The sequence below is a fragment of the Trichechus manatus genome, unplaced genomic scaffold, assembly GCF_000243295.1.
Source record: "Trichechus manatus latirostris isolate Lorelei unplaced genomic scaffold, TriManLat1.0 scaffold00212, whole genome shotgun sequence".
Classification (NCBI taxonomy): domain Eukaryota; kingdom Metazoa; phylum Chordata; class Mammalia; order Sirenia; family Trichechidae; genus Trichechus; species Trichechus manatus.
In genome coordinates, this window is record NW_004444148.1 from 1,339,905 (window position 1) to 1,351,699 (window position 11,795).

Below are 11,795 nucleotides of genomic sequence, written 5' to 3' on the forward strand. Positions count from 1 at the left end.
GTTTGTGTGTTGATGGTTATGGTTTGTATCCTGTTAATGCCATTCATTAGGGCCTATAGTGTTGGTCCTATTTGTCTTCTATGAACTTTATGGTTTTTGGCTTTATATTTAGGTCTTTGATCCATTTTGAATTAGTTTTTGTATATGGTGTGAGGTATGGGTCCTGTTTTATTTTTTTGCAGGTGGATATCCAATTTTGCCAGCACCATTTGTTAAAAAGACTGTCTTTTCCCCATTTGATGGACTTTGAGCCCTTGTCAAAGATCAGGTGACCATAGGTGGATGGATTTACATCTGGGTTCTTAGTTTCATTTTTAAAGTTGTAGTTACCTAACTTTCCAAGCTTAACTTTTCTCATGAACTATTAGAAACTTGTATTTATGTTCATTTTAAAAAAAATTAAGTTCAAGTCTTTACATTTCTTTCCATTTAATTTAAATTTATTGACTTTGACCATGATTCCAGCTTCCTGAATTTACCTTTAATCTGGATTCTGTCATCTATCATGTTTCTATTCTTTGAACTTAGCGTCAGGGGCAAAGGTCTCTTGACACATTCCGTAAGAGTTTTTACCCTATTGGGATAAATATAGTAGCCAATCCTCTTAAGCAGAGGGCAGCAATTTTGTTTTGTGAAGGACTAGATGGTAAATAATTTTGCCCTTGTGGGCCATATGGTCTTCATCACAACTACACAACTCTGCCATTGTAGCATGAAAACAGCCATGAATTCAAACTCACTGCTGTTGAGCCAATTCTGACTCATAGCAACCCTATAGGACAGGGTAGATCTACCCTGTAGAGTTTCCAGTGCTATAAATCTTTATGGAAGCAGACTCCCACATCTTTCTCCCACAGAGCAGCTAGTGGGTTCAGATCACCAACCTTTCGGTTAGCAGACAAGCACTTTATCCACTGTGCCACCAGGGCTCTTGAAAACAGCCAGAGACAGTGCATAAACGAATGACCATAAATATGTTACAATAAATTTTATTTGCAAAAATAAGCAGTGGATTGATTAAATCTCAGATTTTAGTTTGGTGACTTTTGCGTTTAGGGTAAGATTGGTTAATTGGTGTGAATCTGCATGATAGTGTTGCCATCCAGATCACCTTTTATGGAGTTCATTTTATCCACAAGAACATCATGAAATATTTTATTATATTCCTGAAATAAAAATGAACTGTACCTGTGGTTTTTCGTTGACAAATTTGGTGACTCTAGCGAAAAAAAAAGAATGAAATAGAATACAATTAACTTACTTTTGTAAACTCGTGCTGGCTCCTAGTCATCTTTTTGTTTGTTAGCTCTTTAAATGCACATTATCCAGTTTTTGTTTGTTTTCTTACAAACATAATCACTTACTTGACCAAAATATATCCCCCCTACCCCTGAAATGGTGTGATTTTTTTTTTCCTAATTGACCTGAAATTCCCTGGTTACACAATAAAACTTCACTTTTTGATTCAATTATAATTCACAATTAAAATACGAGTATACAATTTGGTTGAGTTTTTTTTTTTCTGCTGGTCCTCTTTGCTAGAACACTGACTGAAATTAGTCTACTAAATTTACTAGCTGTCATTATGGGCAATTTGGCAATATAAGACAGGGGGCTAGTGAGGAGAAGGGCATAAATGGGTCTTGGGTAGCCATGCAATTTAAGGCCATGGGAACTAGATTTTCAGAAGGAGAGGGATCAGAAGCTGAAGCGAGGAAGGATGGATACTTTATTATCTTGTCTAAGGTCAGCCCTAGGGATGTATATATGGCTTTGGTGGGGCGGTGGTTAAAGCACTCGCTGATAAACCAAACGGTCAGCGGTTCAAGCCCACCAGCTGCTCAGAGGGAGAAAGATGAGGCAGTCTGCTTCTGTAAAGATTTACAGCCTTGGAAACCCTATGGGGCAGTTCTACTCTGTCCTATAGGGTCACTGTGAGTCGGAATCAACTCGATGGCAGTGGGTTTTGGGTATATATATATTTATATATCATATATATTTATATATTTCATTATATATTTCAAGGAGACTGAAGAATGTTAATAATAAACTACAGATTATTTTGATTCACTTTTGATTAAATTTTATTAAAACCGTAAGCTATAGAGTTTCTTTTGTTTGAAATAGGGAGAAAAGTTTTAGGAAAATATTGACGTTTTTACTTTTGAAACTGCAAAGTACTAGCTTAACAATTAGCTTTTGTTTAGATAAGAGATGTTTAATAACTATTACATGTTGTTGTTAGGTGCAGATTACATATTAGGTACAATCAAACGTAGTTAAATTTATTGTTACTATGTATTTTAGCAAAATAAAATTGACTTTTTGTCTAAAATCTGTTTGCTAGGAAGACCAAAAAAATTTCATTGAAATAATAATAAGTTGTTTTAAAAAGTTCCAGAAACTTTGGCATTTTGTGCTAAGTATAAATCTCAGCTCAAACTCATATGTGAAAAAATATATTTTTCTATGCATTATTTATTTTTCAAGCACACTGCTCACCCAAATTCATGCTTTTTCTTTTTCCTGGGTGAACAGATAGACTTCATTTCTTAGCATTCTTTGTAGTTAGATATCACCATGTGACTGAGTTCCTGCCAATAGAATGTGAACAGAAGTGATGTATGCCACTTCTATGGCTGGTTCATAAAACCTCCTCCACATATTTCTCCATGCGTTTTTCTTATTCCAGTTGGCTAGAATGGAGATATCTTCTACGGCAACCTTGGAAGACACATGTTGAAGATGGCAGCTCCTCCTGTAATCTGGATGCTTTAATGACCTGTCCACCCTCCCAGTCCTGTTATTTGGAAACAGGTAAATTTTTGTTGTATTTAGCCATTATATATAAATTTTTGGTTCTATTTGTTACAGCAGTTAGCCTACCCTAACTGGTACATTTACATTCTGCTGGGATGGTAGAATTTTAATTGTAGGTGGTATAAACGGTTAATGTGCTCAGCTGCTAACCGAAAGGTTGGTGGTTTAAGTCCACCCAGAAGTGCCTCAGAAGAAGGTGTCTGGTGATCTACTTCTGAAAAACCAGTCATTGAAAACCCTGGGGAGCAGAGTTCTACTCTGACACACATGGGGCCACCATGAGTCATAATCAACCTGATGGCATCTTTTTTTTTTTTTTATATTCTCCATGGCTGGAAGTTATTCGTAGGCTTGTGTATGCTACCAAATGATAAGGGGAAGGACTGTCTGGGACCTCAGACATACTATTCAGTTGCCATTGACATGACTCTTATGTATAAATATATGCCCTTTCTGGTCAAAGGACCCTCAGTCTTCTTTGGCCTTTCTTAAAGGCACAGAATATATTCTGCTGCATTTTTTTTCTATTGGGTCAGGGAACTCTCTTTGAAGTTGGTTGGATTAGAAAGCCTTCAGGAAGGACACGTGCTTTCCAGTACCTCAGAGGTCTCATTTCTCCTCATTATCAAGGAGGGATAATCCACCTACAAAATTTCTTACACACCTGTCCTTAGCATTCACTATATTTGATATATTTGATAACAAATGCTTAATAGCTTCCTGTCAGGGAAAACAAGCCCTGATTTGTAGGATTTGATGATCTATGTTTTAACCCCTCCAACCATGGCCAGTCTCAAGCTACAACCATGACATCACTCATTGTGGAGTTGGGAAGAGATGCCAGTGCAAGCTGGCTCCAGCATACCACTGCTTAGCCCGTAAAGTCCTCTGGTGTTATTGGAACATGGCCTTGGCTCTTGGTTGCTATTTATATTTCTTAGGCCTACAACTTTAACTTCTCAGGTTTCCTATTAGCCAGGGAATCTGCAACTACAACATGTTTTACCCTTCTTCAAGTTTATTTTCTCTTATTGCTCAACACTTGAAGTACATTCAAAATGATCTTATACCCTTCAAAGGTTTTCTTTCTAGATTCAAAAATAAAACCAGAGGCTCCCATGTACCAGTATATATTAACCTTACCTGAATCAATCTGAAAAAATACAAAGCGATTATGTCAAACATTTTGCAATTAAAAGTTGTTTTAATAGATGGCTAGCTTGGAGTTGGTTGCCCTAACCTAGGAGTTTAGTGCAGACTTAATTTGGGGAAATGATCTGAGAGGGTTAGAAAGAGCTTCTTAACATTTTCTTACTAAAAGAATGTGAATTATTGGTTTGATTTAAGTAAGCCAGAAGATGTGTGTTTTAAAGAGCTACAAATAGCTGTCTTGGTACTTATAACCAGCTGCTAACTCTCCCGTGTTGAGTCAAGTGGCGACTATGGTCCAACAAGATGACATCCTAAGTTGTTATTTACGGAACAAATACTGAACATTTGAAATCTTCTGAGATAGTCTTTGTCGTGAGACAGTTTTCAGAGTATTTTGATTCTAATATAGGAAATTTCTTTATTAAAAAAAAAAGCCTGAGGGAAAAAAAAAAGCCTGATCCACTTAAGGTAATGTTAAAGAGTTAACGGGGTGGAGAGGGGAGGGGGTATGTATTGAATAGCATAACAATGATTGTGAGGATGACGCAGGACCGAGCAGTGTTTCATTCTGTTGTACATAGGGTCGCTATGAGTCGGAACCGACTCAACAGCACCTAACTACAACAACAACATGTACTGAATAGGAGAATTACAGAAGTTATTGGTCAAGACTTTTGATGGGAACTCACATGCTAAAGGAACAGGCAGGTTCATAAAGAGAGTACTGTATGTATTCAGGATAACATTTTGAATAATTATGAACTTTACTGAGAAAATACATAGGTTAATACTTTCTTGTGTTATCATTTCTCCACATACTAGAATGAAAACAGTAAAAAAGAATTAAAAGAATCTTGAATCTCATTTTCATCCTTTACTCCCTTTTCTTTAATCTTCATGTAACGCATCATCATCAATTTATTAACATTCTTCTAAAGGAGAAAATTGAAATATAAAACACATCTTTATGATTAAGTAAAAGCATATGGACAGTTGTTGTAAATCATTTAAATTTCTTTAGGATAGTGATTCTAAAACATTCCTTAGTAAACTACTATTGCTATTAATCACCTTTATAGTAAAAAAAATTCAGATTTTTTTTTTGGCCAAGTGTATGCTTTTCTGTCTTTGTGAGTTAAAGAACAGTTACTTAGATTTATTCTGATACCTTAAATACACAAATAGCCATTTTAAGTCACACTTTAGCTACCTCCACATTTTGTGTTTCTTTTTAACCAAGTATTTTTTTCTGAGATAAAAAGAATACATACATGTTATAAAAATTTTTGGAGAATGTAGACAAGATTTATAAATAAAACAGAAAAATCAACCATAACCCCAACACTCAGAGAAAACCACTGTTAGCATTCATAGTATTTATCTGGATCTTTACTAGGCAAATAAATATTTAAAAAATTATAATTATACTGCATGCACAGTTTCAAATGCTAACATTTCTACCACACATATATAAAAATCCTTTTCATGTACTATAAAATATTTTGATTCTGTAATTTTTATTTGCTGAATCATATTCTATCAAGTGGATGCTTTATAATTTAAAACATCATTACAGTTCCTCAGTCCCTTATTTATAATTTCAAACTCCAAACAACTCTGGAAACAAATGTTTTTGTAACTTATTTGGGGGCACCTGAGCTGGTGTGATCAAATTTGGTGGCAAAACCCACCTGAACTGATATGAGCCTATTTATTATCTATAATTATCTCAATTAAAATGAGCTATTTCACAGCAGAAATATTAATGAGCTTGAGTATGTGGTGTTGCTATAGACCCTTAGGGATCATTATATAATATTCACTATATGCATTTAATATCCAAAAAAGATGAATTCCAAAATAATTCCTCCCTAAGAGTTTCAGATAAGAGATTATGGATTTATTTTAGATATTTTTGTTTCCATAAATAATACTGTAACGAGCATTCATGTGCTTAAATCTTTTGTGTACCTTGCATCATTTCCTTAGGAGTACACCTGACTGAATAAAAAAAGAAATACGTGAACATTGTTAAGGCTCTAGTTTTTCCATTATTTCCCAGGGAGCTTTACTACCAATACTACATGAGATTGCTTAGCATATGGCATCCTCACTTGGCTCAATAATTAAAAATTTTATTTATGTGATAGACATTCTCCAAATTCATTGCTGATTTAATTTATGTATCTTTGACAAATAGCAAGATTAAAATTTATTTTTTTTAAGATATTCATATTACATTTATGAATAATATTACATTTATGAATAGTCAGTCCTTTGCTCATTTTTCTATTGGGTTGCTAGTGTTTTTCTTAATAATTTATTTTTTCTTACAAAAATTAATTTCTCATTCTTTATTATTCATGCACATATTATTCCATTTTCCTGTTAATTTTCTTTGTGATAGTTCATGTAGTCAAATGTATTGATTTTGCAATTATTTTATTTTTAAAAGAGTGATACTTGCAGGATATAGCATACTCTATATTGTCTATATAATATAAATTGGCTTAAATAAATGTACAGTTAATATCCTCTAGAGCCTGATTTTTCCCTACTACATTTGCCAAAATGTGAAGGAGGAATTCTTATAGACTTCTGATAACTACCATTTCTGTCCATTTCTTTAGCGCATTCTAGTTTCGATATTTGATATTATTAAACAGAAAGTTTTCTGATAGCTATTATTTTATTATGAATTGAAATGTTTATCAATATAAAATGATCCTCCTATATAATTTATTTACTTTGAATTTTCTTTCATCTAATGTTAACTATTGCCACCTTTTTCCTTGTTTGCATTTTTCTAAATATGTTGACCCATCATTTTTCTTTTAATCTATTAGCGTCATTTAAAAATTTTTTTCTTTAAAGTTTTTTATGCTGCAGAGTTTAAACCATTTAGATTTACTGTTGCAATCATTGTATCTAGCCTTCTGTTGTAGTTTTCTTTGTTTTGCTCTGTTAATAATTCTTTGATATTTCTTTTTAAATATGTTGTATGTTTCTCCAGTATTTGTGATGGTAAATGCCCTATTTTAAAATAAATATTTAAGATAGTTTTATATTTAAGTTTAAAAATTTTGTAATCTGTATTTATCTAATTGTCGGACTCAGTAATTATTGTCATTTGAGTCCCCATGATTTAAATCCCATAACTTATCTTACTTTCTTTCCTTACTCTCTATTGTTCCTCTCTCCATTATTGTTAACATAATTTATTATATTATTTTCATAATACACCCTAGTAGGAGAGAGATACAGGCAGTCCCCAGATTATGAACAAGATCCATTCCTAACTAGGTCCTTAAGTCGAATTTGTAGGTAGGTTGGAACAGGTGCATACAATTCTTATTTAGCCTTACTTTAGTGCAAGAAAAGGCTCGAAGCCTTTTCAATGATTTAAAAGCTGTACTTGCAGCAAGTGAAGGTGATTGTGATGAAGAATTTGTTGTGAGTAGGGGTTGGTTCAGTCATTTTCAAAATAAGGACAAATTTTCGTAACTCAGGGACTGCCTATAGTAAACAAAAAAAGTTAGATATTGTGGGCTTGCAACCCATTGTGATTCTAAATCTTATTCATGGGATTTGTAATAGATTCTAACAATAGTTATTCAGCAATTTTATTTTTTTCAGTGGTGTGGTTTTATATTTTTGTGTTTTTTTATAAGCATTTTAGTTGGAAAATGGAGGAAACTGGCAGAACCAACTTGATAATATTATCATGATACAAAGTGGAACCTCTTAAATTAACTTCTGCAGACTAAATAAATCATCTCATCTTCTTTAAACTGGCTCTATAGACCTCAGAAATTATATTAACTGTAGCGAGTGTTTGAGGGATAGCTCAGCTAGGATTGTGGTCATTTGTGGTAGTTGGATAGATGTTTGACCTCGCATTATAAGAACATCAGAGCTCACTCTTCTAACTTCTTCTTGGGCTTTGAACCAGCTTCCTTTTTGGACTGTGTCACGGAAACTTCCTTTAGAGCAGGAACAATTATTTTCCCCTGCTTTCCCTTGCCTATAGAACAGTGGTTCTCACTTCTCTTCTGGTCAGGGGAGTATGAAGGTAGGTAAAATCCAAGTGGCTAGGCTGAAGTGCACTTCAGTCAGATCTTCTTCAAGTCAGGTTCTGTTCAGTAGATTTTCTACCCACTCTACATCTCAATTCATTTCACCATGACATAGATCCAACCTTCAAAATTTCTTGCCTGCATTGGGCAGCAAGATCCTCTTAATTGATTTCCCTACATCCAGTTTCACTCTTTCTAAGCTCTTCTCCAAACTTTCACCCTGTGATATTTCTATCATAAAACTGTGCCGTTACCCTACTAAATACTCTGATGCTTCCCATTGCCTTCAAGGAGACATTTAATTCCCTTCACAATATATGCTAACTAATCTCTATTTATTTAATAACTTATTCAAAAAGCCTACAACATTATATTTGCTAACTGAATGTTTTTAGACATAGGAGTAAATATTTGTGGATATTGCCAAAGACGATGCTTTTATTTGGGTGCAACATTTAAAGAAATAGCACTGGAGGGGCAGAAACAAACAAAGCTGATATTAGAACAGCAGTGAGAAACTAGTATTCAATGTATTTACTGGAATTTTTACAACTACTTTGGGTTAAAAAAAAAAACAGCTACTGTTGAGTCAACTCATGGCAACCCCATGTGTGTCAGAGTAGAATTGTGTTCCTTAGGGTTTTCAACGGCTGAGTTTTTAGAATTAGATCAACAGGCCTTTCTTTGGGGGCACCTCTGAGTGGATTCAAACCTCCAATCTTTTGGTTAGCAGCTGAGCATGTTAACTATTTGCACCATCCAGGGATTCCCATTAAGGAGTGAGATACACATTTAGCATATAATTTAAAGAATGCCAAGAGAAAAATTCCAGGTTTGATGGTGATGGACTAGGAGGATGTACAGGAGAGTGGGTAAGAGTGTTCTTGAGGAAGACTGCCTGAATTACAATTCTGGCACTTCCACTTACTAACTTGGAAGAGTTGATTTGATTTCCTGGGCTAACAGGGTAATACTAGTGTATAAGCTTGCTGAGAGAACTAACTCAATTCCTTCAGGTAAAGTGCTTGACACATGAGCTTTCAATAAAACCTAGTTGCTTCTACTATTACTACTAACCTTGTGAAAAAGAGAAAACAGAGCCTTTTGCTAACTTGGTATGAGAGAGTAAAAGGACCTAAGCCATCAACTGCTCCTTAGTTTATAGGAAATGTTCAAATGTTAAAATACAAATAAGCAGAGTAAGTCTGTTGCCATCTGATTCTTAGTTTAAAAGGTGGAACTCTTTTGTTCGCTTCATCCCACACTCAATTATCTAAAATATTCTATTGAATTCTCTTTTTTCCTAAGACTTGAAGACTAGACATTTGACTCATAAAGTACACTTCAAATTCAGCATTCAGTTATTCTAGTAATAATCCTTGAAACCATAACTTTTTTTGTTCTGTAAATTTAGAAAACATTGTGTAAAGTCAAATAAGAGTGGTCCCCAATCCCTGAGATAGTTCAAACAGGATTTTAGAGTGTGTTCAACCCGAGTTGTGTTATAAAATTTCCCATTTAACTTGAAATGATTTTCTTCTCATAGTCTCCATTTCCCTTACTTGTATGGCCCATTGTTTGACATAGCCATCCAAAGCAAGGTTTACTATGCGTTTGACAAAGAGTAAAAAGCTGTTGACCATAAAATTGCTTTCACTTGGGTAAAAGATACAGGAAAAGATAAGACAAGGAAGGGCTGAGTCATTTTCATGGATTTTTCTTGAGTTGTTTAAAGACAAATCTAGCCTACTGTTTACTCCCATTCTGAAACAAAATTGAACTTTGTATGAGCTGAGATCTAGGGAACAAAATGTGATGCTGCTGCTTAAATTCGTGTACTAAATGCAGAGAGTTTAGAAAGATCCCTTTCTCAGAATTGTGTTTGTTTTGGATGTTTGTATGACTTGTGAGCTTTGTTCTGTTATTCAAGTGTTAACACAAGGCAAGCTAGCCCACAGATCCCAAATTATGTTATTATTAGGTCTCAGAAGGCGTAACACCACAAAAATGCAAACATGTTCCAAATACAAGGTGAAGGCGTGTGAATCCTTAAACACTTCTGTTGTTGCTGTTTTTCTCATACAAGAAAACAACAGCTTTTGGGTAGACAAAATAATAAAATTTTAATATTTATGTAAATTGTTGTGATTTATTTTTATTTTCGTTGCTCTTCAACATGAAAATGCTACAGTCTTTCTGCTTTTCAAAAAGAACAAAATGTCCTCCAGTTTAAATGATTTAGCCCTTAATGTTTGAGTTCAGTTCCATGCAAGTAAATGCGACATTTTCTCTAATCAGAAAAAAAAAAAAATGAAACAACACATGAGAGCCTGTTTACGAATACACTACAATCTAAGAATAAGCAGTGTTTTTACAGAAAAAGCGGGCCTATATGATTATATGCTAAATGGGAGGCAATTAGACTTGTTTTTTGTTAGAGATTAGTACGTCATGTTAGCTTAGAAATTTTTTAAAATAAAATAGAAATCATAAATATCAGCTCCATCCTAATACAAAGCAACTATTACTGATTTCAACCCGACTCCTCTGTGGCACATCACAAATTCCTTGAACTACTAATGTTGAGCTGACCTGCCCTGGGGAGTTGAATATTTTTTTTCAAAGGCTTTCTTCAAATCTCTGTCCATGCATGCTCACATGTTTCATTTTCAGTTGGAGGGTCCTCGAACTTCTGAGTTCAGCTTAGGGACTGAAATACTATAGAAATAGAAAACTGTACAGGGGTGTGAGTAAGTTCATTGTGAGGGCTGTTATTACAGAGAAGTGACCTTGAAACTTTTCCACATTTACACAAGACTGGAAGATTTTCCATTATTGTTCTCAGCATCAGTGTATTGAAAGGTAAGGATATGTAATGTTCAAATCAATTAATGACATTTTTGTTTATGTGCAATTTTAACATCTCCCTATTGTAATAAAATGAATCACATTTCTGTCAGTATTTTCATGAGTCTGTGTGCAAATCCCTCCTACTTCTGGGTCTGATAGAAGGCTAACTTCTTTCATGGGCCACATCATGGGGAAAAGCTAAGAAAAACTAAGAAGGGGGAAATGAGGGAACGTCTTGTGTATTAACTTATATGATACAGCTAAATACTATCTCTGCATGCTCATTTGTACTACGTGGGTGTGGGTAGATGGGGTAGCTAGAGGAAGAGACAGTGACAGTGGATGGGCAGGAAGATGTAAGTTATGTGAGGTGACTTCTTTTCTGCCCTTTCTTTCTTCTTAATCTATTTAATGGCCCCTTATACTTCCTGTTGTTCAGACCAAATATCTTGGACTCAATCTTGATTATTTTCTTTTTCTCACCCCCATACTTGATCTGTTAGAAAACTAGTTGGCTCTAGTTTTTAAAATATATTTAGCCTGCTGACATAAAACAAACCAACAAAGAATAAACACAAACAAAAACCAAGGATATAGAAGATCTGAACTACAAAATTAACAATTTGACTTAACTGAGTTATGTAGAACACTGAACCACCTGTGACAGAATTTACTTTTTTTTTCTTTTAATTGTACTTCCGGTGAAGGTTTACAGAACAAATAGTTTCTCGTTAAACAGTAGTACACATATTCTTTTATGACATTGGTTAACAACCCCACAACATGTCAACCCTCTCCCTTTTCAACCTTTTTTTTTTTTTTTTGGTGAAAATATACATAGCCAAAGATACACCATTTAAAAAATTTCTACATGCACAGTTCAGTGACATTGACTAC

At 34.4% G+C, this 11,795-nt stretch overlaps 1 protein-coding gene across 2 annotated transcripts in view; it reads left to right on the forward strand.

Annotated features, from left to right (window-relative positions):
* FBXO4 (F-box protein 4) overlaps positions 1-2,935 on the forward strand; it is a 54,007-nt gene extending 51,072 nt beyond the window's left edge. Inside the window, exon 9 of one of the 2 annotated variants that reach the window (XR_002825894.1) lies at positions 2,693-2,935. The gene's annotated coding sequence lies outside the window, so the exon portion shown is untranslated. The remainder of the gene's footprint in view (positions 1-2,692) is intronic. The other variant, XR_002825892.1, reaches the window with a different exon arrangement.
* Positions 2,936-11,795: the final 8,860 nt, after the last annotated feature.